The sequence below is a fragment of the Nipponia nippon genome, unplaced genomic scaffold (assembly GCF_047370975.1).
Source record: "Nipponia nippon isolate SJK-2023a ecotype South Korea unplaced genomic scaffold, ASM4737097v1 scaffold_9, whole genome shotgun sequence".
Classification (NCBI taxonomy): domain Eukaryota; kingdom Metazoa; phylum Chordata; class Aves; order Pelecaniformes; family Threskiornithidae; genus Nipponia; species Nipponia nippon.
In genome coordinates, this window is record NW_028262413.1 from 36867144 (window position 1) to 36891687 (window position 24544).

Genomic DNA, 24544 nt, shown 5'->3' on the forward strand with positions numbered 1-24544 from the left:
GCTTTTTTTTTGAGCCATGTCAGATAATAGTGTTGGCATTCCTACCTGAGCCTGTTTTTCCAAGTCAAGCACCATCCAGAGGATTTAGTAATAACTCGATGATCACTGGTTGCTTCTTTGTTGTATATTTTTGCTATGTTAATTCTTCCAGTATGTGCTACAAATAAGAGATTTTGTGGGATAGAATAGGTGCTGCTGCTAATTTATATTGCCGTGGATCCAAAGTGCTTTCTACACTTTTGACCCCACACACCCCCCTCTTCTAGACCAAGCCTCCTCCCTGACAGCTCCTTTGCATGACTGTTTCCTGCATGACTTGTCACAGACAATGGTATTTCCCCAGACTCCGTGGAGCTTTGCATCACTCAAGATTAGTGGGCTGACATGCACAGTCGTACTAGCAGCTGGCAGACTGTGATCAGTGAAACAATGTGGGGATGAAATGGGCCACCTATCTCATTGTCACCTACTGTCACCCCAAAGGTGAAAATATGTGATCTTGCACCCACCAAAGAAAAGCAGTAAGATGCATCCCAGGATCAGTAATATGAGAGTGGCTCTGGGACCTGGTGCACCATTTCAAATGTTGTTGGGGGGGAAGGAGTAGCAGTAACTCCAAAGGATCAAAGCCACCTGCACTTACTTTTGCCTCTTAGTTTTGATAATGTGGTATATAGAGAATAATAATTATTTGTACTCACCTTCTGTAAGTGGAAATTTTCCTTCTGCACTAACATGCAAAGCACTGAACAGAGAAAAGCAAACCATTCATGGATGGCTCTGTTACGGCTACTCAGTAGAAAGGATTTTGCAGCCCACAGCTAGCACACAAGAAGGAACACTGAGGTACGCCAAAGCTAGAAGTAATTTTTTCAAACAAACTGTAATATTAGATAAGGCCATAAGTGTTGAAAAAATAATTAAAGATATCCACCTATACCTCAAGAACAAAATATCCTAGGCTAAAGTCAGATACTGAGATGTCAAGGGGCATACATTAAACAGAAACTCAAGTTAACATGCCAAAGGCAGCAACTCCTGTCATTACTGATCATGTGCGGGCTATGAACTTTCTCTATGTGTCACAGAGGTAAAAGTAAATAGTTTGATCATCTTTCTTCAAACCTAGGATGAGAGTCTACCCTCTTGCTGGATAGGAATGCACTGGAGAAATGTGGTAAGGCTTTATTTCAGAGTTCAAGCAGATACAAATTTACAAGCAGTTTGTTTACCTTTCTATTCTTAGTGATTACTGGTATTAACTATTTTCTAAGCACCCTCCCTACAGCAACCATGAATAATGTCTGTCTGATCCTTTACAACTGTTTTACTGTCACCCAAATGAGGCAGGGTTTTGGCTCCTGAGTCAGTGTTAGGCTGGACAGCTGCTTAGCTGTGACAGCCCAAGGAGCTACCTCAGGCTTGCCCAAGGGAGATTCAGACTGTACTAAATTACATTCTTAGAGTCTTATTTAAGGCCTTAATCCATGGAGTTATATTTGGTGGGACAGTGAAGGAGCAAGGTTTACGTGTGTCTGTGATGTGTTTGTGTGAGTCTATACATGCACGCATGTCTAATTGCTTGTTTTCTGTAATACTAAAACCTCCACGACTATAAAATGTCATCAGCTGGTACCTGTGGACTCACCATTGTATGGGATGTGGTTGTTAGTATACGAAGCCAAGCTGAGTCGTGTTGGATTTTATGGACTCTGGAATGAGTAATGTGATACTAATCTATAGATAAACTAATCTGCTGGTATTTATAACGAGTGAGCAATTGCTTCACCCCTTAACTGCAAGTTTTGAAATGTGACGGTTATAGTAGATAGTAGCTTTACTGTAGCTCTGAGCTGTTTGGGAACCTGTATGATTGACTAAATTTCTAAGGGAGTATTTCATTTACCTTAAAGAAAACATAAATCTTGTCTTTGGTCATTCTTACTGATAGGGAGTAATTTTTCTTCTGGGCCAGGTCATAAAACACTTAAAGTCTGAGCCCAGTGAAGTAAATAAAAAGATAAAATTATCATCTGTTCCCATCCTACATTATCTTGTAATTTACACATAAATAACAGTGAAATAATAGAATGTTTTCAGGCCTGTTCCTGTTCTGAAGGTCACTGGGTCTCCATAGGACAAGGGGGACTCATCACACAGAATCAATTACAGCATTAGGTAATCCCCTAAAATGGGACTGAAAAGTGATTTTGTGTAACAGAAGTTGCTATATATAATATAAATAGATAACATTAAGTGTCTTGTCATCTTGTGATTATATGCCATGAACATAGATTTGTTACTAATATGTCTTTTCATCTGTCTATGCCTGAAAAAGGCAGCACATTTTACTACTAGTGAGGAAAAGTGTAGGTAAACACTGCGGATGGCGAATCTGTACTGAGTAGCAGTATGACAAATGAAATTTTGGAAATTAAAAGGAAGGTGAGGAAGATCACCTATTAATCTTGGAAGTATGCCATTAAATCTAATTATTGTATTTTGTTGATATTACCTTAGATGTTTGAAATGAATTCCCCATCAAATGATAGGTGATGTAATATACCTAACTGAAAAGTTAATCATTGTACAGAAAATGGAGTTTTCTTGCTTTTGATGATTCCTGTAGACATTTATAGTGCTGAGGGGAGTTAGCAACACCTACCACTCTATACCTGGCCCCAAACGTCACCATGGCAATGCCTTCAGCTTGGCTTTTCTGTTTCCAGTTCTCTGCCCTGTACAGTTGTCCCTCTCTGGGATTTCTTTTACAAGATTATTCTTTTGCAAGGACCAGGAATTAATCACATTTTACTATTGCAATGATCTTTGCAGGAAAGTGCCACGGCCAGAATTGTTGGCCTGAAAGAGCTGTTTATTCAAAGTTCAGTCTGATGGGGAGCTTACAGGCAGGAAAGACCAGTTTTACAAGACTGTGCCCAGTTATGTTTATTGCTTGAATCCCTTTTATTAGCTTTGACATACAGTGATCCAGATTTCACTCTAAGCACATTTCAAGTAGTAAAATACACAGGACAACACATTACAAACATTGTGTCTATGTCTTTTCCTTCTTTGCTGACATGGGATTCTCTCTGCCAGCCCCACAGCCTCAGCAGAGGAGGAATTTCTGGCGTTCCACTGCCTCAGGTTCATCTGCACAGGATCCCATGTGATCCTCGCTGGCTGACCCATGCAGTATACTACCAGAGCATAAAAAAAAAAAATTGTTTTCCAATTATTTTTATTAATTACTGGCACATTTCCTCTACCTCCCCAGAGGCAGATGGGGGAATTGGAAAGTCAGCGTATTGAATTTCATTCGGACTTTTGCCTAGGTAAGAACTGAGAGCAGCTATTCGATTTATCACTTAAATATTCAGTATAGAGATAGTATTCTGTATGCTTCTCAAGGTAAACTGATGTCAGATGATCGTGGGTGGGCATGGAATACCAGTGTGGACCCATTTCTTACACCAGCCAGAAAGATAAATGACAAGAGTGGAAACATATGCACATGCTGATCCTATACAGAGCCAGGATAAAGTTGCCAAGTTCAGATGCACAGCCCATCAGTGTTAGTAGAAAATTATCACTGCGCCTTCAAGTGACAGGCATACAACCTGAGATTTCTACGCATCCCTCTAAATGAGGAGGCAGATTGGAAAGATATAAAAAAAGAGAGAACAATGATGTTAAATTGAAGATTTGACAGTCAGAAATATTTTAAAAACAACTCTCAACACAGTACCCAAGAAGATGCTACAAGAAAGTGTTGAAACGGTTTTGTGTCTTCCCATATTTTACAAAATGCTAATCACTTAAAAGCACCTCCTATAATTTTCTGACAACTGACAAGGGTGAAAAGGGGGATTTCACGTCATTTGGAAAATATGAGAAAATTATTTTTTTTCCTTTAAGCATTATAGAGAACTACACTTATGTGCTACCTGAATTGGATACTATTTACAGGGATAGAATTACAATGTCTTTTCTTAAACTTACCACTCTTTATACAGTACTTGACTTATAACCAAATATTTGCCTGTATCAACACAACACAGGCTTGTTATATGAGCAATTTGCTATTTTTAGCCTATTGGTGCAAATCATGAGCGACAATGTTCTGAAATGTCTCACTTCTGACTTACGTTGATACTGCTACGAGCTCAGGACTCAGACAAGGAAAATGGTTGGCTCAGTTTTATTGCTTTGCCAGCCAAACACTGGGATTTTCACCTGCATTTTCCCAGGCAACAAGGTTTAGGGTGACTGAACAGGGATAGGATCTAAATGCACTCTAGGCAGATTAAAGACCCATCTTCTTGGAATCTAAACCATGGGGTATGGGGGTGAATAAGTGGCTACAAACAGAGCAATAACCACAGTAAGGGTTCACGGAGACTGGATGCTAAAGCCAGGAACAGTAGGCATCCATCTAACAGAGGTGAACATCAGAAAACATGTAATTCTGCATTGTGCAGGCTAACAGTGGAATACCGTAATGAGCTACCAGTTTCAGCTTATGTGGATTTAACCCTGTTTGGTGATGAGCTGTGAAGCATTATAGCCTGAGCTTCCTATTTTCTACATTTACGTTCTTAAAAATCTGAAGGAGACAATTCTTCACGAGTCAACAGGGATGAGAAGCCTGTTTTTCCTGGAAATTGTTCTACATTTATTCACATACTATACATGCCTGCCCTGCCCTGTGCAATGGCTCCCCAGATATTGAGAAGGCACGAAGGCACATAAAACTAGACCTGTATGAAAATAACTTTTCTAGGTTGTTAATAGAAACTAGTATTATCAGGCAGACTAATATTTACCCCCGCTATGGGAGCATTACTCATTGAATAGCACCTTAAATTGTCCAACTAATTTTATGCACTCATAATAAATAAATTCTATTCTCTTTTATTATCAAACTTAATTACAGACAAGGTAAGTCATAATATCCACACTTTGCAACTTAGATTTAAGGATAGTGAATATAAAAACTGTGCATGTCTACCATCAGAAATTATATATCTGATCCATATTAAATTACCTACCAATTCCTCTATGTAATGCCATGCAGTAGGCAGATGTCTGTATGCACTGGTGAAATGTGGTGCTTTTTGCAGGAAAAAAAGAGAACGGAGGAGGAAAATATTTAGCTAAAATATAATGACTCTTAGGATATAACATCATCACATCCTGGCACTACTGTGATTTGACCATCCTTCTGTAACTGACCTGTGCTGTTTTTATTGGAAATGACACATCTTAAATGAACACATCCTCAAAATATCAGTTTCGCATTTCATTCAGAAGTCATTGTGTCCGTGCATTAGTGTGCTGAGTCACTGATTCAGCTCTGGCTCAGGCAGAGGGAAACCATCAATACCGCTTTCTTCAGCACTTGGTATCTCCTAGGGATGCGCTGTTTGAGCAAACTTTCCTGGGCAACCATGCTCTGAAGGTGGTTTCCCAAACGTGCAAACTGCCCTGCACTGTGTGCACTTGCACTTTCTTACCAAATCACCGTGTGGCTGAAGTAGTGATTTTAACGAATGCTTCTGCTTGCTGAAATCAATTCAGCCTTGGTTATAAACGCAATGGAGGCATTCAAGCAGAATGAAATGTCTGGTTTAAACACATATTAGTTTAGTATTATCCGTATTTTAATGAAGCAAAAACTCAATTTGTTGTTCTAACAGATGGTGGTTCTTTTATCTGTATGTAAATTTTGAATATTTTGCTTACATTTTCAAATTCGTGAACAAGTGTTGCTTAAGTCTGTAAAACACTTAGAGGGTGAAAAGTCCTTTAGACAACAGGAATAATCCGTAAGCTATACCTATGAGATAGGGTGAGTAAGTGCTCTCATTACCATCTTGTACACAGGGAGAGACTCATCGGAGCCAAAGCTGGTCCTCAGGCATTCCTGGCTCTTGGGCGGACACTCAGTCCATTTTATTGTGCCTCTGTACTTTCAGATTCTGCTGATGTGTTTCTTTTACAAATCAATCATTCTAGGGGTAATTAACATTTAAAAGCCAGGTTTCTTCTAATTCCATTAGTATATTTGTGACAAGAACTGTGTTGGCACAATCCAAAGGTTAAGAGTTACAATGAAGAACAAGTTTTAGGATAAATGAAAGTTAAGGCCTAAAATAGCCTGACAATACCCCATTAATCTGCACACTATCGACACAATAGTGGTCTGTTGTGTCAATGAGGATTTAAGAAGCTTTGCAGCACATGTTACTGATAGTTTATCATATCAATAGGAGCCTGCATATATTTGTGTTTAAAAACCTGTGGCTGTGTAATTCCCTGACTGCACACATATTGTAAGTGCACATACTTTAAATCCTTACATAAAGTGGCTTCTAGCCATGCAGCAAATTCTGAAACTGTAATAAACTACCATATTTAAGATTAGACACAAGATATTAGTCTTGGCTATACCAAAATCCTCTAAAATGCTGTACTTCAAACTCAAACCCTTTGCCCGACAGGAATGCGATCCGAATCTTAATGTTGTGTCATCTGCCTAACTGAAGCAGAAGGAGGTTTACACCATATTAATCTCTCAGCCTGAAACATAGAGGCCTTGAGTCAGCTTCTGGCTGGGATGCATAGTGGGGAAGAAGGGTCCCTTCCCACAAGCAGCCCCTCTCAGAGCAGAGGTGAGTGTGCAGCCACAGCCCAAGCAGATGCCACAGGCTGTGCCGTGCTTCCCATGCCCCCGCTGCAGGGATAATCGAGCAGCATTGCTGAGTAATTTCTACATGTCAGTCACAAAAAGGATGTAGCGAATGAAAATACGGGTGGCTTTTCTAGGACTGCAGTTTTTCTGGCTGGCACCACCATTAAAAATCCAAGAAGCAAATCCCACATTTGTAATGCCCTAGTGTGGGTAGCTTGCACCTAGGTACCCGTACCCTCTATAAATCCACACAACAGAGGGTCTGCTCCAAGTGTTTGACTTCCAGTGAAAAGGCCACAGAGCTATTCTGTGAACCGAATCCTTCTCTTCGAGGCACTCTAAGCTTTTTTGTCCTCGGGTTGCAATTTGATTCCTAACCAAGCAAGTAGTCTCTATCGCGGCATTTTCATGCACTGTGCAAATTTCGATGGTTTTCAGATTAGGCCTGTTCCTGAGAAGAAGAAAATAATGTCCTTACACCTTTAACCAGGCAGCAGCTCCTGGGGTGCAACATAGCAGTGCTGTGTTTGCTGTGAGGAAGCCCATAATGATCTGGCCTTTAGCCTGTCACCACTAGGAAACATCAGAGAGAGACAGCCAAGGGACTGAGTTGCCAAAAACGTCCTATTCCCATGGCTGAGAGATTTTGTTGGCACCATCTCTAAAGAGAATTTACTATGGGCCAAATCCTGGCGCCCTTGCTTAGATGAATCAGTTCTCAAGAGGCAACACTCCTGCTGTGAGCGGTGCGTGCGTAAAAACCTGCAGGATCAGCCCAAAATATTGCTTGGGAGCATCAAGCGCTTGTCTTCCAGAGGGGCAGGAGCGCTGTGGGGAGCGACCTGCTCAAGGACTTGCTGTGGAGGCAGTGCACAGCTGAGGGGCAGGAATTTGGGAACTGCAAGCGAATGACGATGTTTCCCCAGCAAAAATCCCTAAATTATTTTTACTCAGATTTTTTCTGATTTCCCATAAAACAAGCACAGATGATAGTTCGGCAAGTAATCCTTTTTTTATTTTTTCTTTCAGGGGCATCCAAAATATTTTGTGGCACTTTAAGCCTTGATTAATTTATCTTTCACGTGAAGAAAAATGAATTAGCGACAGCTGTTGCATGGACTTCATTTCTGGGATTAAACCCTTTGTTTCTGGAGTATCTGAGGGGATTTTGGACAGGCACTTATAAAGATGTCATTTCAAGGACATCCCCCCACCGCCCCCACCACCACCACGCGCGAAGTACTCGTCTGCAAAATTCTCATTAGCCTGCAAAATTGCGTTGCTCGCAATGACTTCTTCTTTCGAAGTAGAAATGAAAATTTGTGTAAGAAGCGAAGGTAGCGTCGCCGATGAACAAAACGCCTCCTGATGGCTTCGCCCCAGCTGTTTACCTCCGCGGCTGCGGAGGCGGGCCGGGCACGGGGCGGCAGGCAGGGGGGCAGGTTTACCGAGGCGGTTGCGGAGGGGTAAAACTACAGGCGAAGTTTGCCCGGGCTCCGCGCACGCCGCCGCGGCCGCCCGGTGGCGGCGGGGGCGGGCAGAGGCGGGGGGCAGCGGCCGGGGCGGTGCCGCCCCCGCCCCGCCATGGCGCGGCTGGCCGCGGAGCTCCGCCGCCGCCGGGGGCCGCGCTGTCGCCTCCTGCGGGCCGCGCTCCCGGGTGCGGTGAGAGCCGCGGCGGGGGAGCGGGAGGGGGGAACCGAAAAGTTGGCCGCGACAGCGGCGGGGCGCGGGCCGGCTGCCGCCGCGGGCGCGGTGTTTGCGCGGAGGCGGGGGGCGGAGCGAGGCCGGGCGCGGCGGGACAGCGCGGCGCGGCGAGGGGCGGGCGAGAATAAATACACCACAGGGCGGGGAGGGGGGAGGCAGGCGGGAAGGGGTGGGCTCTGCGGGGCGCGCCTCCCCCGCGCTGGCGCGGCACCGAGCGGAGCGCCGGGATGGGGCGCCCGGCGGGGGACAGCGGGCGGAGGAGGCAGCCCCGCCGGCGGGCGGCGGCCGTGGGCAGCGGCGCGGCGGCAGGTACGCGGGGCCGCGGCGGGTGCGCGGCGGCGCTGCCGAGCGGAGCGGGCGGCCGCTGTGGGAGCCGGCGCTGGCCGGAGAGGGGGGAGCCGAAGCGGAGCTGTTAGGTTTGTCCTCGGCGAAATCGCCCCGGGGCGCTTAGGGTGAGTTTGGGCTGGCGCTGGGTCGGGGGCTGAGCCGGCCCGGCCCCGGGGGCTAGGCGCTGCCGGCGGGGCGGCCGCGCGGGCGCCCAGCGAGGCGTGATTTACGGGCTCCCCGGCAGCAGCCGGGCGCTGGGAGGCAGAGGGAGCTGTGTTTCAAGCTCCCCATCAATTATGGATGGAAACAAATACTAGAGTCAGTTCTGAATTATCCCCGTGCAGAGGCAGGGATAGCTCCGCTCCTCGCCTCCTGGTGAAAACAATGCTCTGCTCAGGTGTAGAGCCGAGAAACTTTTTTTTTTTTGGGGGGGGGGGGCGGAGGGTGGAAGCGTTTCAGCACTGCAGAAACCGATACAGCGGCTTTCAGGGAGTAATTAAAAGGGTTTAAAGCCTTATTATTTATAAGCGCTGGATAGAAATGAGAGGTCACACAGATATTTCTAGGTGGTTATTATGCCTGTTTTAAAGGGTTGTGGGGTTGTTTTGTTGGGTATTTTACGATTGTCATTGTGCTTTATCTTGTGAGTTGAAAAATGTGATTAAGTATGCTTTAGGTTGATGTATTAAAAATATTGTAGTTCTGGTGGATATCCCACTTGTTAGTGTGAATATAGGTCGTCTTAAATCAGTGGTTTTCTGCCAGTCTTTGAGTTGTTTCTTACTTCTGGTCAAGATTATGTCTGTATCACAGGCGTTAGCCTGTGAGTAATTTGAGCAAAATTCGGCCCTCAGTGTGTAAAGTCATTTGTATTTGTATGTGTGTGTGGCTTAGAATATATTTACTTTTGAGCATAGCAGCGGCAGCAATGATAGTTTATAATGCTCACATATGTGGCACTTGCTGTACAGATGGTATTGTAGCTTATCCATGTACACACACACACACACACACACATGCTTCACACATAATGTGCATGAATTACAGAAAACTTCCTCTAAAATACTGTTCGGTGCTCTGTAAATGTGTGACATTTTTTTCCCTCGTTATTTCCTTTGGGGAAAAACATGCATCTTCATTGGGATACCTTTGTGTTCTAAGTTGTTAGTGTTTCCTTAATGATGTTTATTAATTCACTTAAATATTATTTGAAGGAACAGCTTCCTACTGTCTTGGAGGCTTTTACTGCTGGTCTGTTGCTCTGACATACAGATACTTTCACAGAGAATTTTCTGAGGTTCTCTCCTTTTTCCAAGTCCAACAGGAAGCTCATTGTAAAGCTTTGCAATCACTTTTGTGGCAGAAGAGAATAGACGTTTTTCCTGCTTTATTCACACTATAAATTTCTATGCACCTCTAAAGTCTACTTAAGTTACTATTCAGTAAATTAAGCTGTACATAATCATGTTTAATGTAATAAGTGACAGGCATATTTTGTTATGTTGGCAGATACTGTATAAACATTTACTCTGGCTTAGATAAATACAAATTGCCAGTTGAGTGCTCTGATTTCTTTTCTATGTAATTATGAACTTTAACACTTTTTATATTAACTAATATAAAGCTCAGTTGTTTTAAAAACAGAAAGAAAAAGTTTGTGGCAGGCATTTATTAGCATTCGGAATTATGTAGCACAGGTTTGTTTTCAGAAGGACAGCCAAAAAAAGTATAAACCAGAGGCTCTAAATTGTTTTATTTAGCTGGCCTCTCACTTTCATCTTCACCTTTAGTTACAGTGAACAGCTACCTTTCTCCCTCATATCCTGCAGTCTGTCGCTACCTGTTCTCATTTATGGTTGAGATGCAATGAAGATAACATCATCTTCTAAACGTGCTTTGTGTGATGCAGGAGTGTGTGCCAGGAATACAGTGATGGCCCTGTCAAAGCTCTACAAACCAGCTGTATGGCTGCAGGTTTTTTCCCCCAGCCTCTCACACCCTTTGAGCTGGACCTTCTGAACGTTTCTACCTCTTTTGTATGGCTGATCTGAGCCGACTATCAGAGCAGACACTTCAGCACTTGGAGCCGCCGTGACTTTGATGTAGACTTGTGAAGAGCACATATTTAAATAGAATGCTTAATTATATATGCAATTAATTCTGACTAAATGGGTCTTCGATCTGATCGGTCCTGTTATGAGATACGTGAAGGTAAAGAAAAGTACGTCATAGAAGCTCGCTTCAAAGCATATGTTAGGCATTTGTAATAACATATCTTCTGGTCTTCCTACAGTCGGTCATACGCAGATTGCAGCTCTTGATTTTTATGGGTTTTAAATTCTTTTAAAAACATTGTTGCACTTAACACAGGATTCAGCATCCCTTGAAGTCGGGGGAAGCCCAGTTAGCTGGACAGAACCTGTATAGAAACGTTCAAATGCTTTGGTTATGCTTCCTTCTGAAAAAAAAAAAAAATCTGAAATATGAAGTCAAGTGGCGATCATATGTGAATACAGTCAGTTTTCATTAAGTGTCATACAAGTGATATGATAGAGACTCTTTTGGTTCTAATCTTCCTTTGGAAGACAAAGGAAACAGTTACATCAACAGCTTATGTACTCGTATAAGCTTATGTTGAGCTTGCTTATGTTGCAGTCTGATATTTTTCAAGGAATACACTATGTGTTTGCTTTGCTTACTGAACAGAGGAGATGGTCGTTGATTACATGCTCGTGTGTTAAGCATACCTATAATTCCAGTTTGAAAAAAATCAGATGTCTTTCCATTGGATAAAGTAATAATTTGCTCCACAAGTAATTAAGAAAAGATGGAAGGCATATTACTTGCATTGGGTAGTGTAAGTTATTTTCAGTCTTAGCAGCTCTGTAGGTAATTAAAACAGTTCAAATGTTGCTTTTGTCAAAACTGCTGTTAGGACAGATGATCTCTTTTCTTATGCATCAGATAAGCTACTGCAGTTACCGTTAAAATCCATCTAAGCCATTTTATTAAGTTGTTGCATGTTTTCTGTGAATAGCTGCCAGCCTTGAGTTCAAAAGAAAGTAGGTTCTGATTTGTTCCCATGTCACATGGAAGAGGTGTGCAGGGAAAATCGTATTACTGCCCTTCCGATGCTGTTTTCCGGAGCTCTGTGTGTTGTCTGCCGTAGCCCACTTTCTCTGGTCGTGGCTTGACAGTAGTTACAGTACAGCTAATATCAGAAGTTGATTCAGTTTATTCAAACAGGAAGACTGTTGAATTGTCCCACTTCCAAAGTCAAATGTTTGTGTTAACCACAGAGATCAAATCTGTAGTGCACATATATAACATATGAATAGTGTTTATTTCCCTAACTTTTCTGTTCCATTCAGCTTTTGTTAACTAACCCAGATTAGCATTTTAACAACCCTGAAGTGAACTTCTGCCATTCTCCCTGCTTGGACAGTGTGTGTAGACCATCCATCATCCTGTCCTTGGCCACAACAGGCTACTGGCTCCATAACCATTTGGAGCTACACAGAAACCATCCGACTGTGAACAGCACAGCTGGCTACAGCAATTTCTTCTTCCACACCACTGGCAGCATTGTCTGGCTATGGTAACTAAAGTTAACATCCAGAACTTGAAGTTTCTTTAGTTTTGGCACCCCTGCCCAGCCCCGCTGCAGCTCAGTGGGCACACCTGCAGACAGGCTACAAAATGGCTGCGAGGAGCAAGGCAACCACTGGACTCTAAGGCTCCAGTTTGGAGACAGCAACCTGTTGTTTGGAGTGGGATTACATTAACTCTGTACTTACTCGAGAGGGAGCTTCCTAGCTGAATCCTGCGTTCTTTCAATGTGCAGATCAGGGTATGCTTTGAAAGCCACCAGCTAAAGAAACAGAACTTGCTGCTTTAACTTAGCCACGCAAACTGCCAAAGAGCACAGAAAGAAATGGAGAATTTCGGCTGTGTATTTCACACATTCTTGTAGAAGCCTTTTTAGTTCCACAACGGAAACCATGTGATTTCACAGGATCTGTGCCCAGACTCTAATACTTGCTACAGATGCTTTCCTTGGTTTGTTTTGCAAATCTATGAATGCAATAGGAAAGAAGTCGTTACAGGATTTATTGTTTTAATTCTGATGTGTGCTATGAATGGCAGGTAACCAGCAGGTGAATGTACTTGTGGCTCTGTGCTGATTTTACTTGTTGAGACTTTTGCATAATTTAAATAAATTGTCCTAGCATGGCTGTCTGTCATGTGTGAGCCACAGCTTTCTTGCTAGGAGAGAACCCTTGCTTTCAAGAGCAAAGGAGGTCAAGAGGTGTTACCAGGCAGGGAGGGGCTGGGTGGAAGTGGAGGAGCAAAGAAGTGGTGGGGAAGAGGAGGAGCAAGGAGCTCAAGCAAGTGACATTTGTTCTGTCCAGAATGGTTACAAACCTTGTAAATGAAATCAGTCCCTGAACAGCTTTGATTTATATTCTCACACAGCAGATTGGCCTTGGTCTCCCTGACCTTGGTAACATTACAGAGGTTGTATTTGCACACAGATACTCTTCTTCCAAAAAGGTTTGTTGCTCTTTTTTTTTTTTAACCATTGCATCTGAGAGCCAAATTGCAGCCCAGCCTTCTAATTCGATAGGCACTGGATAAACACAGAATAAAAAGGATGGATCCTGTTCCCCACAGTGGATGGTTTAAGAGAAGAGACGGCAGATGGGTACAGTTAGGCAGTGGCCTCTAGAAGCAGGAGAGCAGTGTTGGCCTGCATAATCAGCAGCCGTGTTAGTGCACAAGCCGCCTAAACATAGCCAAGCTGCGTGTGTTGGGGAAAGGGGACACACGTGCTCGTAGGCATCAGAGGCAAAGGAGAGCTTTGAAGAGGGCTTGGGATGAGAATGAGGAGTTAATTGGCAGATGCGTGCTGGGGGGCTCTTCAAGTGCATGAGGGACAGCAGGGAAGGAAATAGAGGTGCTCGTCTGGAAAGGTAACGAGCGAGCAGCGGGGACCAGCATCACAGACTGGCTGCCCACCAGAGGTGGGAGCGAAACCTCAGAAGAGATGAGAGGCGATCAGATGGTCACTCAGCTCAGCTATTACTGCAATAATAGGCTTTTCTTAACGTGAGCCACATAGCTCATCTCTCTTATGCCAAATGGTCATGACAGCTGGGTCTCTGCTTTCCTGAGCAGCAATAAGGTACCAGCTTGCACCTCTGTTGGCTACGACCTTCCTCGGAGCTTTATTGTGGCATGAAACAAAAGGTATTTCCCTCAAGTGCTGGTGCTGTGCTTCCCAGGCATGTTTATGGGTGCTGGTGGTGGATAGGCACTGCAGCAGCTACAGCACCAACAGAAAGTGTTGCTGCTATTTCTGTGTACGCCTATCATGACAGATGCACTTTGGGGTCAAAAGAAAATTCTCACGCTTGTATTTCAAGCCCTTGTTCGTATATCCCTCCACTTGGGTACCCCCTTCCCATGTTGTGTGAACATTTATGTGTCCTATTGGGCTGTGTAACCATCCTGTTTTGGGAGACTACAGAGAAGAAAAATGTATTTGAATGTAGTCTGGTGTTAGTGAGGGAACTGGGACTCTGCCTGTTAGTGTAATGGTGGTTAAAAACAAGAAAGGGCTGTAAGCAGTCTGCATGTCCCCCAAGCGGTGCAGCACCCAGGTGTTAAATGTCAGAGTACTGCCTGGTGGGTGCCCTGTGGAAGCAACTTCAACCAACTGAGCTGCAAGGCAGGAGAGGGCCCTCTGGCTTTCCAACAGTTGTCCAAGAGCCAGCATTAGCACCCCTTGCAAATATAGCTCTTTTGTGGATTGCCACCTGGAGACAAGTGCTGAAGAGAAGGGTAAGGATAACGGAGGAAAAGCAGTGGTGTGAAAGCTGTCAACAGTGTGTGAACAATGTCCCCAGGCGTCTCATGAAAGGAGTAATAAGGGCGGGGGGGGAAATCATCTTGCAGAGTTGAATGGTTTCTTTCAATTTGCAAACTTCTCTCTGTGACAGTTTCTTTAACCCAGCACGTGTTTATCAAAGATTAACAGTGAAAAGCCAGTAATTTGGTTTTGCTCAGTAAATCATATTTTCTTCATAAAGTAAATGCTGTGTGGATATTTTTAGCATTATGTAGCTTTTTTCCTTAATGATAACCTCAAACAAAAATAATCAAATCCCATGCTTTGGGGATTAATCTGATTCCCTGCAAGGGTATGGGTAGAATTTTTTTTGTCTTCTGTACCACTATACAGGTTTTACTGTGAGTGGATTATGGCTTTTCCTCCTCCTAAAGCATCAGGTTTTCATCCTCGCCAAAGACATAGCAAGCACCGCTCATGATTGAACAGTGGTTTTACGTGGCAAACTATGGCAACACAAACCTGAATGCATTTGGTGCAGCTGTAGAGGGAAAGACTAGACCTGCAGACATAGATAGTGTGGGGGTCAGATACCATTATTTAGTCACGTTCTTACACTGGCCCAGTATTGCTAGTGATAACACAAGGATTTAGGGAAAGATTGCAATTGTATTGGGGATCTCAGGAGGCTGGTATAGAGGAGAGAATGGGGCAGGCTGTAATGTAGAGCTTTAAAGCCCTAAGTCTCATTCCCTGATTTGCCACAGATTTCCTTGTGACCTTGATTCAAGCACTTGCGGTCCGTATGTTACTGATTTGAATTTTTTTTATACTTTCAAAGGTCTGATGTGTGGCTTCTCTGTGGCTCACTAGTCAAAATGCTAAAGTAGTGTGACGGAAATACTTCCCTGCCTTACAGAGGCTGAATGCTATCATGAGGTGATGTAGCCGAAGTAAAAGACAGAGGGGAGGGAGAGCTAGTGCCCAGTATGGCTGCGTCCCGTTCCAAACAACTGCCGAGTGTGGGCTCTGCAGGTTGCGTTTGGCCCATGGGAATTGGGCAGTTCTGTAAGGCAGGGAATCCCCCAAACTGATGTGGTGCAGCACAGGGACATGCCCAAGCTTGGGGCTCAGAGCAGGATAGCCATGGCTGCACGTTGCACCAGTCCTGCCTCCAACCCCAAACTGGCAGCAATATGGGTATAATTGACCTAACTGCATTTATATTAGTTTAATAACTTCAGCGGACTGTAGGGCAAGGAATCAGCTGGATCAAATCCTGCACTAATACCTCTGATTTTTTTAGATAAAAATAAATTTCTCACCACTACACCTCTGTGTTCTTGATAAGCCAGGTGCTCTGAGAAGACCTTCAGAGGCACCTCTCGAGATATACCTCTGCCCCTCCGACTGTCCCCAGGGTCTCGCAGCATGAGACTGTCCCCAGGGTCTCACAGCATGAGCACCAATGTTCCCCTCTCTCCTCTGTGAATGTGTGTGTACATACATTTACAAATACACACTTGGAGACTACAAAAGCATCAAATGTAATAACGTGATCCAACTGTTCAGTGCTAGGCTAGAAAGAAGTGTTTTTCTGCCATTATGTGAAAATTTAGCGTGACTGGAACAGAGTCTGCATTTGATTAGGCAATTTAAGAAATGTAAGAGACTTCATACTGTAGGGCAGTGCTGCAAAACAATTGCTCGGAACATGTTCTAAAATTGGTTTGCCTTCACCAGATTTCCATGTGTTTCTGCACGACATCTCAAATGAAAATATGAGCAGTCACGTGGCAAGTGACTACATCTTGATATGGTAAATAAAAGCACCAGTTTAAACAATTATTCCAAATTCTGAGTAGCCTTTGAGATGAAAAACCACAAAATTCTCCCTCTATTTACTTTCCAGCTTGAGAAAGACATTTCATAACACATCCTTTCACTGGTGTAGTTAATCTTTAATGCTTAGCAAGATAATAGTAATCGTTAACTTTGAGCTCAGGCTTCCTCCAGGTTTTCATGCCTGCGTTTTGTACATGTAATTGATTGTGCCTAGGAAAGCGGCAGAGCACATGCTTTGCATATACAAATAGGTAACTGGGTGGCCAGCTACCAGATTTGTCCATGCAGAAAAACCAAGACTAGTTAAAAACACATTGTTCGCAAGGCTGGCTGACCGTTCCAGCTCTGAGAACGGCATAGTGATATTACCAGTGCAGTGCTTGAGATGCTCTGATGTGTTTCTTGCCAGCTGATAGTCATCTCCTGTCTCTCTCCTTGTGTTTTCCAGCAGCCATTTATTTTTTCTCTGAAGTGAGAGCAGTGGCATGCAGCATTCCTTTTCCCCAGCAGTAGCAACTTAAGCCAGCAGTCCCTATGCTCCAGCAAGGCACAGTGCTGAGATGCTGGAGGGATGTTTATAGCAGGGGAGAGCAGTGGGTGGGAAGAAGCAATGCTTTCTGGAGTGAGGTTGACAGCAACATTGTCTGGGGCACAGCCTGTTGAACAGCAGATGTGCCTTCTCCACAGTGCAAATCCCTTTTTTCTTCAGCTGTCCTGGTTGTTGGGGTGTATTCTTTCCCCCAAATTGCCTTTCCATTTCAAAACATCCCATTCACTTCATCCTGTATCATCCACAATCCCACAACCTGTATCATCCACAATCCCACAACCCTGGCCTCTGGCCAGGTCTAAAATGGGCAGTGCTTATCTTGGGGTTCAGGGCTGGAGCACTGCTCAAGGTGAAGGCTGCTTTCTCCACTGCTGGGGGACAGCAGGGCTCATGGACAGGAGACCCAGGGGTGCTGCCAGCAATTCGCTATGGCTGTGGCATCAGCTGGACTTGTGCAAGTTGTGCCTGAGACCTTCGTTATGTCCTCACCTGCAAATACTGGTTTATACCTGTCCCAGAGCTGCCTTATCAGATGATGCCTAATCGTGCTGAAATGAGTGGCAGTTCTGCTATGTAAATCATGTACTGTAGGCTTGCAGGGAGAATACTTACTTCACTTTCAGCGCTCACCCACATTTGTAGCCAATGCTCCTACAGGGAGGAAAAGGTAATACTTTGGTCTAGGTTTTAGGCTTTTGTTTTGGGCCAAGGGCGGGTAGTTTGGTTGTTTCCAAACTACACCCAAGCCTATGTGTACTACTCTTAAGTAATTAGATCTTCACCATGATGGTTTAGTAGTTTTCAGGATAAAAGTATTTCCGCCTCAAAAACAGTACTGAAAAGCACCAGACACCTTTGACATAGCTGTGAGCGGGAGGCACACAGGAGCTCACCCTGGTGAGCCACAGCGGCTCCCCCCAGGAGGGTGGCATTGCTTTCCTTGGGCTGGGGTCAGGCAGGGGTAGGAGCTCGTGCTACCAGTGCTGCCTGCGGCCAGGAATTAATGGAGTACAGAACAAACCCTGAACATCGCTGTATTGACATTCTCTGCACCAGTCCTTGGACACTTTCACAAATAACTTTAGTATTTCCTAGGGCAGTCTCAGTTGGGTGCGAGCAGTTTGAATTAATAAAATGCAGGCCTGCTAAAATGGTGAATCCAGAGTACTGCTTAAGTTAAAGTACTTTATCACCGATAGCTCAACCCTGGCAAACTTTCAAGGGGAGCATGTCCTGCAGGAGCTTTGTGAAACAGAACAGATTCGACCGTAGATGTGAGCTGAAATCAAAGGTTGGTTTCAGCTGGAGGACTTTTATATCACTCGGGTAAAGGAAGGTAGTTAACATTCACTCTCAAAAATTAACTTAAAATAAACATAATTGAAGCAATCACTTACAGTTTGCTCAGCATTTTATTTCCTTTGCTGCTGAATCTACCTTGTGTTCAAGTAAATTTTTGATCATAGGAGAATTTAGCCCTCAAAGTGCATCTAATCAACCACTAAACACTTGCATCATTAAAAGTTACCCTATCCATTTTGCAAGTGTTCTGTCAGCTCGTTCTAGAGCAAGAGGGGTATGCTTTCTGTAATGTTAAAAGCCTGCAAACAACTGAAGTGTAACTAGCAATACCATAAGCCAATTAAGATGAAAGCTGTGATATTCAGTGGTAGGGTTTCATCACTTTAATATTAAACTATCTTTTTTTACTTAGGCATAGATCAAGAGGTGTTAATGCAGAATTCTTAAAAGAAGTCAAGTATTATCTTAAAATAACAGACCTGTTATTTGCACTTTCATGCTCAATTACTATTATGGCTCCAAATATCCTAAATTTTTTCTTCAGAGCTGCAGATTTTAAAGTTGTTATAGAAAGTAAGGATGGCTACATACTGCAAGTTTAAATTTGAGTGTACCTTTATAGGACAGAAACAGTTTTTCTTATCTATTTATTCATACAAAATCATGCTGTAAGTTTCTATAAAGGACTACAAGAATTAGGTATGTTTATTTTATTATAACACAGGAAAATATTTGTAGTTATTTGATAACTAGCTGAAACAATCTGTCACCGAACTCCACAATATGGATTTATCACATCATAGACAATCTCTGAGATTTGAATGCACAGTAAACCCTTGTGTCAGGCATTGCCTTCAGGAACTTTACCAAAGTCAGCCTTCATTAGAAGAAACACATTTATAATGGCATGCTATTTGGGGAAAAAAAAAAAAAAAAACAAAAAAAAAACCCACAAATTACGCTTGCATTGATGCTGGCTGTTGTATGCTTGTTTTGGGAGAACTTACCACACTATAAAGCAATTGCATCGTTGGAATACCTATGTGTAGATATGACCTAAAATAAGAATCTAATCCCCTGCTTCTCATATGATAGATATTGATACAGATTTTTAAGGCAAATGTTGCATTCTATGTGGAATACTTTCTGGCTTGTAAGCAAACAACTTATTATACCAATTTCATGCAGTGAGACATGGAGGAAAAGACCAAGACTTAATTCTTTGTCCTACCTTTTTTTTTTTTTTTTTGTTTGCTCCCTCTCTGGAGTTCAAGCCACCAGACCCTTGGCCGTGCTGGTCTTATATTTTGGCTTGGATGATACAAAAATGCTGCATTTTCATGTTTTACTACCAAAACACATTTGGCCTGGTTCCCCCAGTGTGTGGCTCTGCTCTAGAGTTATTTTATTCTATGCACAGCAGGGATAAGGTGCTATTCTGAGTGAATATTCTGGTGCATCCATGGTTGCCAATGCATATATTTCTCTAACAGGTCTAGGGCACCACTGAAGGTGGCCTGTACCACGTTCATGTATGTTCTTCTACATGCTTCATCTTCTGAAAATATTGACCTGCCTGACAAACCAAAACAGCAACAACAGCTTTCTGTACTATGCGGCTAGTGAAGTGCAGCTCCAGCTCCTGCACCAGCACCTTGCTGGCAAGCTGTTCTCTCTGCAGCTGGCTCAAGAAGTTGAACTTCTCCCACCTGGTAGCAGTTACCATCAGTGAGTAAACTCATGTGCAAATCCTTAGCCCCCTACAGTTACTGCCAGCATGCTTTTTAACTTCATGAAGCCCAGAATTTGAACCATATCCTTTTCAACTAGTGTTTTTCAACCTGCAGTTAGTGGACCATAACTGATTTGTGCATCAAAAGATAATCCCTGAGGCCGTAGTAAACCATATTTTTAACCTTTTTACACCAGTCCTTTGCATCCAAAAAAAGGAGCGGGGGCGGGGGGGGGGGGGGGCAGAGGTTGGTGCTAAACACAAGTAAGTGCCCATTCAGAGACTTAACATAACTTTTATTTGGTTGCAAGTGAAATCTGTGACATGTTCTAGCCCGGGCAACAGATCTTTGTTGTTTGAGTGGTATTCTGGTTAAAGAGCTTCGAAGCACTGATTTGGCCAGCTGCTCAGTGCCCTGAAGCCACTGTCCGAGGATGCACTGTGACCCTCACCAGGGGGTTGTCTCAAGGGCTGAGATGAGTGGAAGTTGCTGTGTTGCACAAGATCTGCTTTGCTCCCCGTCAGAAAGAGGAACTGAAGTCTCAGCTGTAGGCCCCGAGAAACTTGTTGAGCATCTGTGAACAAGCAGCAGTAAAGGATTTTGTTTTGTTTTAACTTTCATCTTATTAGAGCGGTTTCATGCTCAAAATTTCAGAAGGTATGCAGTAGTTAGTGCATTGGCACTAATTAGTGCCCTCAGGAAGCCATTTGCATGCAGGAAGGAGCAGAGGACAACAGGGATTTCCTGATCTGTCGAAGTCCAGTCACTTGGGATTGTGGGAAACCACATCACATAAATTGACTAAGCTCGGCATATTACTAATCAATTCTGCCTGTCTTCCTTCAACATTACGGTCAACACATACGTCCAAGCACAAAGGAGATCCTTGACCTCACCTAGCAGCCTGATTTTGCCCTGTGTCTGGTGGAGAAGGAAGACGATGTAGTCATTTAAGCCTTCTCATGTTATGTGTCTGTTTTTCAGCTTTTATTATTGCAACCCGTTTCTCCTTTGCCTTGCCAAACGCTCCACAAGTGAACTACCTTTTAGGATATGTCTTTTGTTCTGACCTGTCCTGAACTTCAGCCTGGATTTGCCGTACCACACTCCTGTCTGCGCTTAGCATTTCGAGAAGCACTTATTGTGTTAAGGAGGTTTTTAAGAATTTTTTTGTTTTGTTTTTGAGTGAATGGAAGATATTGCATCAGTCTGGTTTGAAGCTATTTTATGTGTTGCTTCTCTCCAGCTGGCTGAATGCCCTTTCCCTTCCCTCTCCTCTTTTACGTGGCAGTGCATGGAAAGATGATTGATGGAGTGTCACCAGTGTGTTGTCAAAGGCTGGAGTAGATTAATGGGCAAGAAACACCAGCCTGTTCGCCTTCATGTGAGATTGTTTGAAGGAGGGCTCGTATTTTAACAGAAATGATGTCCTGCTTCTCTGGATTCCCCCAATCAGGAATTGAAGGATGGGATTCGTATCTGAGATTGAAAGGTGCCAACCACAAAGAGCCAGTTTATTACTTGGGACAACTGCCTGCCTTCCACTTGACCAACAGCACTCGCCCTGAGGGCTCTTTCAGTCAGGCTGCTGTCCTCTTTGCCAGTGTGGATTTGTGCCACCAGTTAACATTTGTACCTCTATTTCTCTGTATTTGCAGACAGAAGTGGTTATGGCATAGACCAAATGGCCAGAAGATCTCTGATTTGTTACTAGCTTTTCCACCTGGATGATGCTGGCCAATTTGCCTGTGCTGCAAGGAATGACCACGGATGGCCCAGAGCAGCTCAGATCCTTTGAAAAGGCTTTTTTTGGTGTTGGCCTTGGTCACAAATTCAGCCTTGATCTATGCCTCAATTCCCCAGCTGCAAAACAGGGATAGCAATATGGTAATTTCCAAACATTGCACTTGCCGTGAATTGTTTCCTAGCAGAAATGCTAGGAGTGCAATTTATAAAAGAAATTAATCAAAGGCTGGTCTGAATCCTGGCTGGGGAAAAATAATCAGACCCAGAATATGATTGTTTTCTGCATTTTCTTGAAGTTAGACATTGCCAATGTTTTGTAATCAGCTATTCTGGTCCAAACAGATACTTCAGCATTGTTATTTGTAGTCCCCAGTAGTGGCCTCCATTAAAAGGTTTGAATGTGGCAAGAATTATGTCTTTCACGCCAGCCTATCTGTGTGTACCAGAAGCATACACCTGACTGTCATAAACCCCTGTTCCAGGGGCTAGATGGAGCCCATTTTTCTGATTATCCAGGGAACAGCTGTTCTTCCAAGTTTATTCTCTTTTCAGATCTCAAGCCTGTGTCCAACCAGCTAAAAGGTGCATTTAAATGCCTCTTGAAGCAGGTGCATTTTCTTTTCATATGTAGCTAGAAATCAGAGCTACTGTTCATTTTCTTGTAATACTTTTAACAAGCAAAATAATAAAGAAATCTGTGCTTCTTACCTGGCTGGTAAGAAGTAACTGCCTGTGGTTTGCTGATCTAGTCTAGCTCTCTGTCTGCTTTTCTCTCTTGTCATGACAAAGGTGCGTGCTTCATGCAGATGTAGATGCTTTCTTTGATAGAGACTTGTGACAGGTGATGTTTAGTTAAAAGAGAGTGCTGAACCTAACTATTCCTGCCTTTTATGTTCTCGGAGTTCATCTCTGGAGTATATTCAGAGGTTTGGGGGGGTTTTGAGGAAGACATAAATGTGAGTTTGTTTCTGCTCTGGATGCAGTGTCTAGGGAGACACATCCTGTGATTTTACATTTACAAAACTTTGCCTTGTTTTAGGGAGTATGATATTTGAAATTTGAATATGATTGAGAGAACTGACACTGTCTTTGTTTACCTGGCCTTTCAGTTGTTTCCTTTTTGGTTTTGTGACAGTTTGGTTTTAGGTCACAGTTGTTGTGGCCAATACACAGCAAATTGCCCTTTTGTTCTCTGCAGCCATTTCCTCCAGTCCAGAAGACAGTATCTGCCTTCAAGGCAGGTTACATTTAAGTTTCATATTTGTTGTTCCAGTGAATTCTTCCTAGATGGGATACTGGGAGGAAAGAGAGGAAAAAAGAAACTTCCTGATACGTGCCCATGCTTGATACTGGCAGAACTTGCAGAGTTTGCGGGTTGTGCACGTTTTGCAGCCAGGCCAGGGTCTCTGAGTCATGATGTGTGGGCCATCAACAGCCTCATCTTCTATGCTAACTAAAGCCTACATGGCTGGGAGAGCTTCTTGCTCTTTTACAATTTGTATTCATTTGTTCTCCAAGAAAATGAGGCTTCAGGGAGGACTTTTACTGAGCACCTTACAGATGTTACAGTACCACTGACTCAACATACTATTTGTGTGCCTCCCCTTTCTCTTCTTTCACTGTGACAGCAGTGGGTTGGATATTTGGAGCCTGCTTTTCTTGGAAAAAAAAAAAGACCAAAAAAAAAAAAAAAGATTGTGTAACCATTAATGATTTGTTATTGTGTCTGGGAGCCACTGTGCTGCAGGACTTTGCTCTAATGGTGCTTTCACAAGAAAGAACTAATTTGACTAACTTTATTAATTCCAGTTTGTTTTAAGTTTGCTCATTAGTAATTTAACGCAAGATGCTTCAGCTGAAGAGGCCATGTCAGGACAAGGAAGAGCAGAGGGAAAGTGCCAGGAATCATTAGTGTTTATTAACCACTGCACTCATCAATCTTGACTAAGAGCACAGCCCATTCGTTCTGGACTGGTGGACTGAGATACGGAAATACCATTAACAGTGGAAAATGCTTCTTTTCAGGTCAGTCCGTAATGGACAGGCATTCAGACAACACCCACACCCCCATCACCAAATATTATCAGTCTTTAAGTTGTTCTCCTCACAGTCCAGCCTGAAGTGACAGAGCTCAGCAGCCTCGTGGAAGGAAGCCCTGCCCCTATCCAGCCATAGTATCAATTAACAAATACAGTATTTTCATCCCCAGTAAACATTACTGAAAGGTTAAGTGGTGTTGTGAAGGGGTTTTTTAATTGCTTTTCAAATTATTAAATGATTAATACTTCTGTGCTTTGCTGGATCAGGCCTGGCACTTGGTGCTGGCAACGTGTACATCTCGCAGCAATTCTTGAAACATTAAAATGGAAAGGCTTCTTTTTTTCTGTTTAGACAAAGAGTTTAATAACCAATTTCAGCAACTGCAGGGCATTGAGCTGGTGACTCAAAGCTCTGACGTGTGAATCGGGGCTGAATGAATGCCTCCAAAAGGTTGGAGGAGGGAATAGTACTACATTTGCCAGGTTTCTAATGAGAAATATGACCCCTGCCCAGACCACTTGCGGTCATTAAGGATTGCATTTCACTTTGAGATTCGTGTTCTTGCGTCCTACCCAAATTGCAACTTGAGTAGTTACATTCTGGTCACTAAAATATCCCTGTGGTTTAATTGGAGAAGTTATGTTTCCCTTCCTCTCTTAAAAGCTTTGTTGTATAATGTTGTGGTGCTATCGTAATATGTGCTGTATAATCTATAGAGCACACCCACAGACAAAAAAAACCCACCGTGA

At 43.3% G+C, this 24544-nt stretch overlaps 1 protein-coding gene across 15 annotated transcripts in view; it reads left to right on the plus strand.

The window, feature by feature from the left end:
• SEMA6D (semaphorin 6D) overlaps positions 1-24544 on the plus strand; it is a 247306-nt gene that overhangs the window by 206970 nt on the left and 15792 nt on the right. For 6 of the 15 annotated variants that reach the window (XM_087743945.1, XM_087743958.1, XM_087743960.1 and 3 more), the window contains exon 1: positions 8580-8710. The exons of 4 other annotated variants lie outside the window; for them this stretch is intronic. The gene's annotated coding sequence lies outside the window, so the exon portion shown is untranslated. Of the gene's footprint in view, positions 1-8301; positions 8360-8579; positions 8711-19769; positions 20005-23575; positions 23781-24544 lie in introns of those variants that run through there. 5 more of the 15 variants (XM_087743947.1, XM_087743950.1, XM_087743948.1 and 2 more) reach the window with 5 other exon arrangements.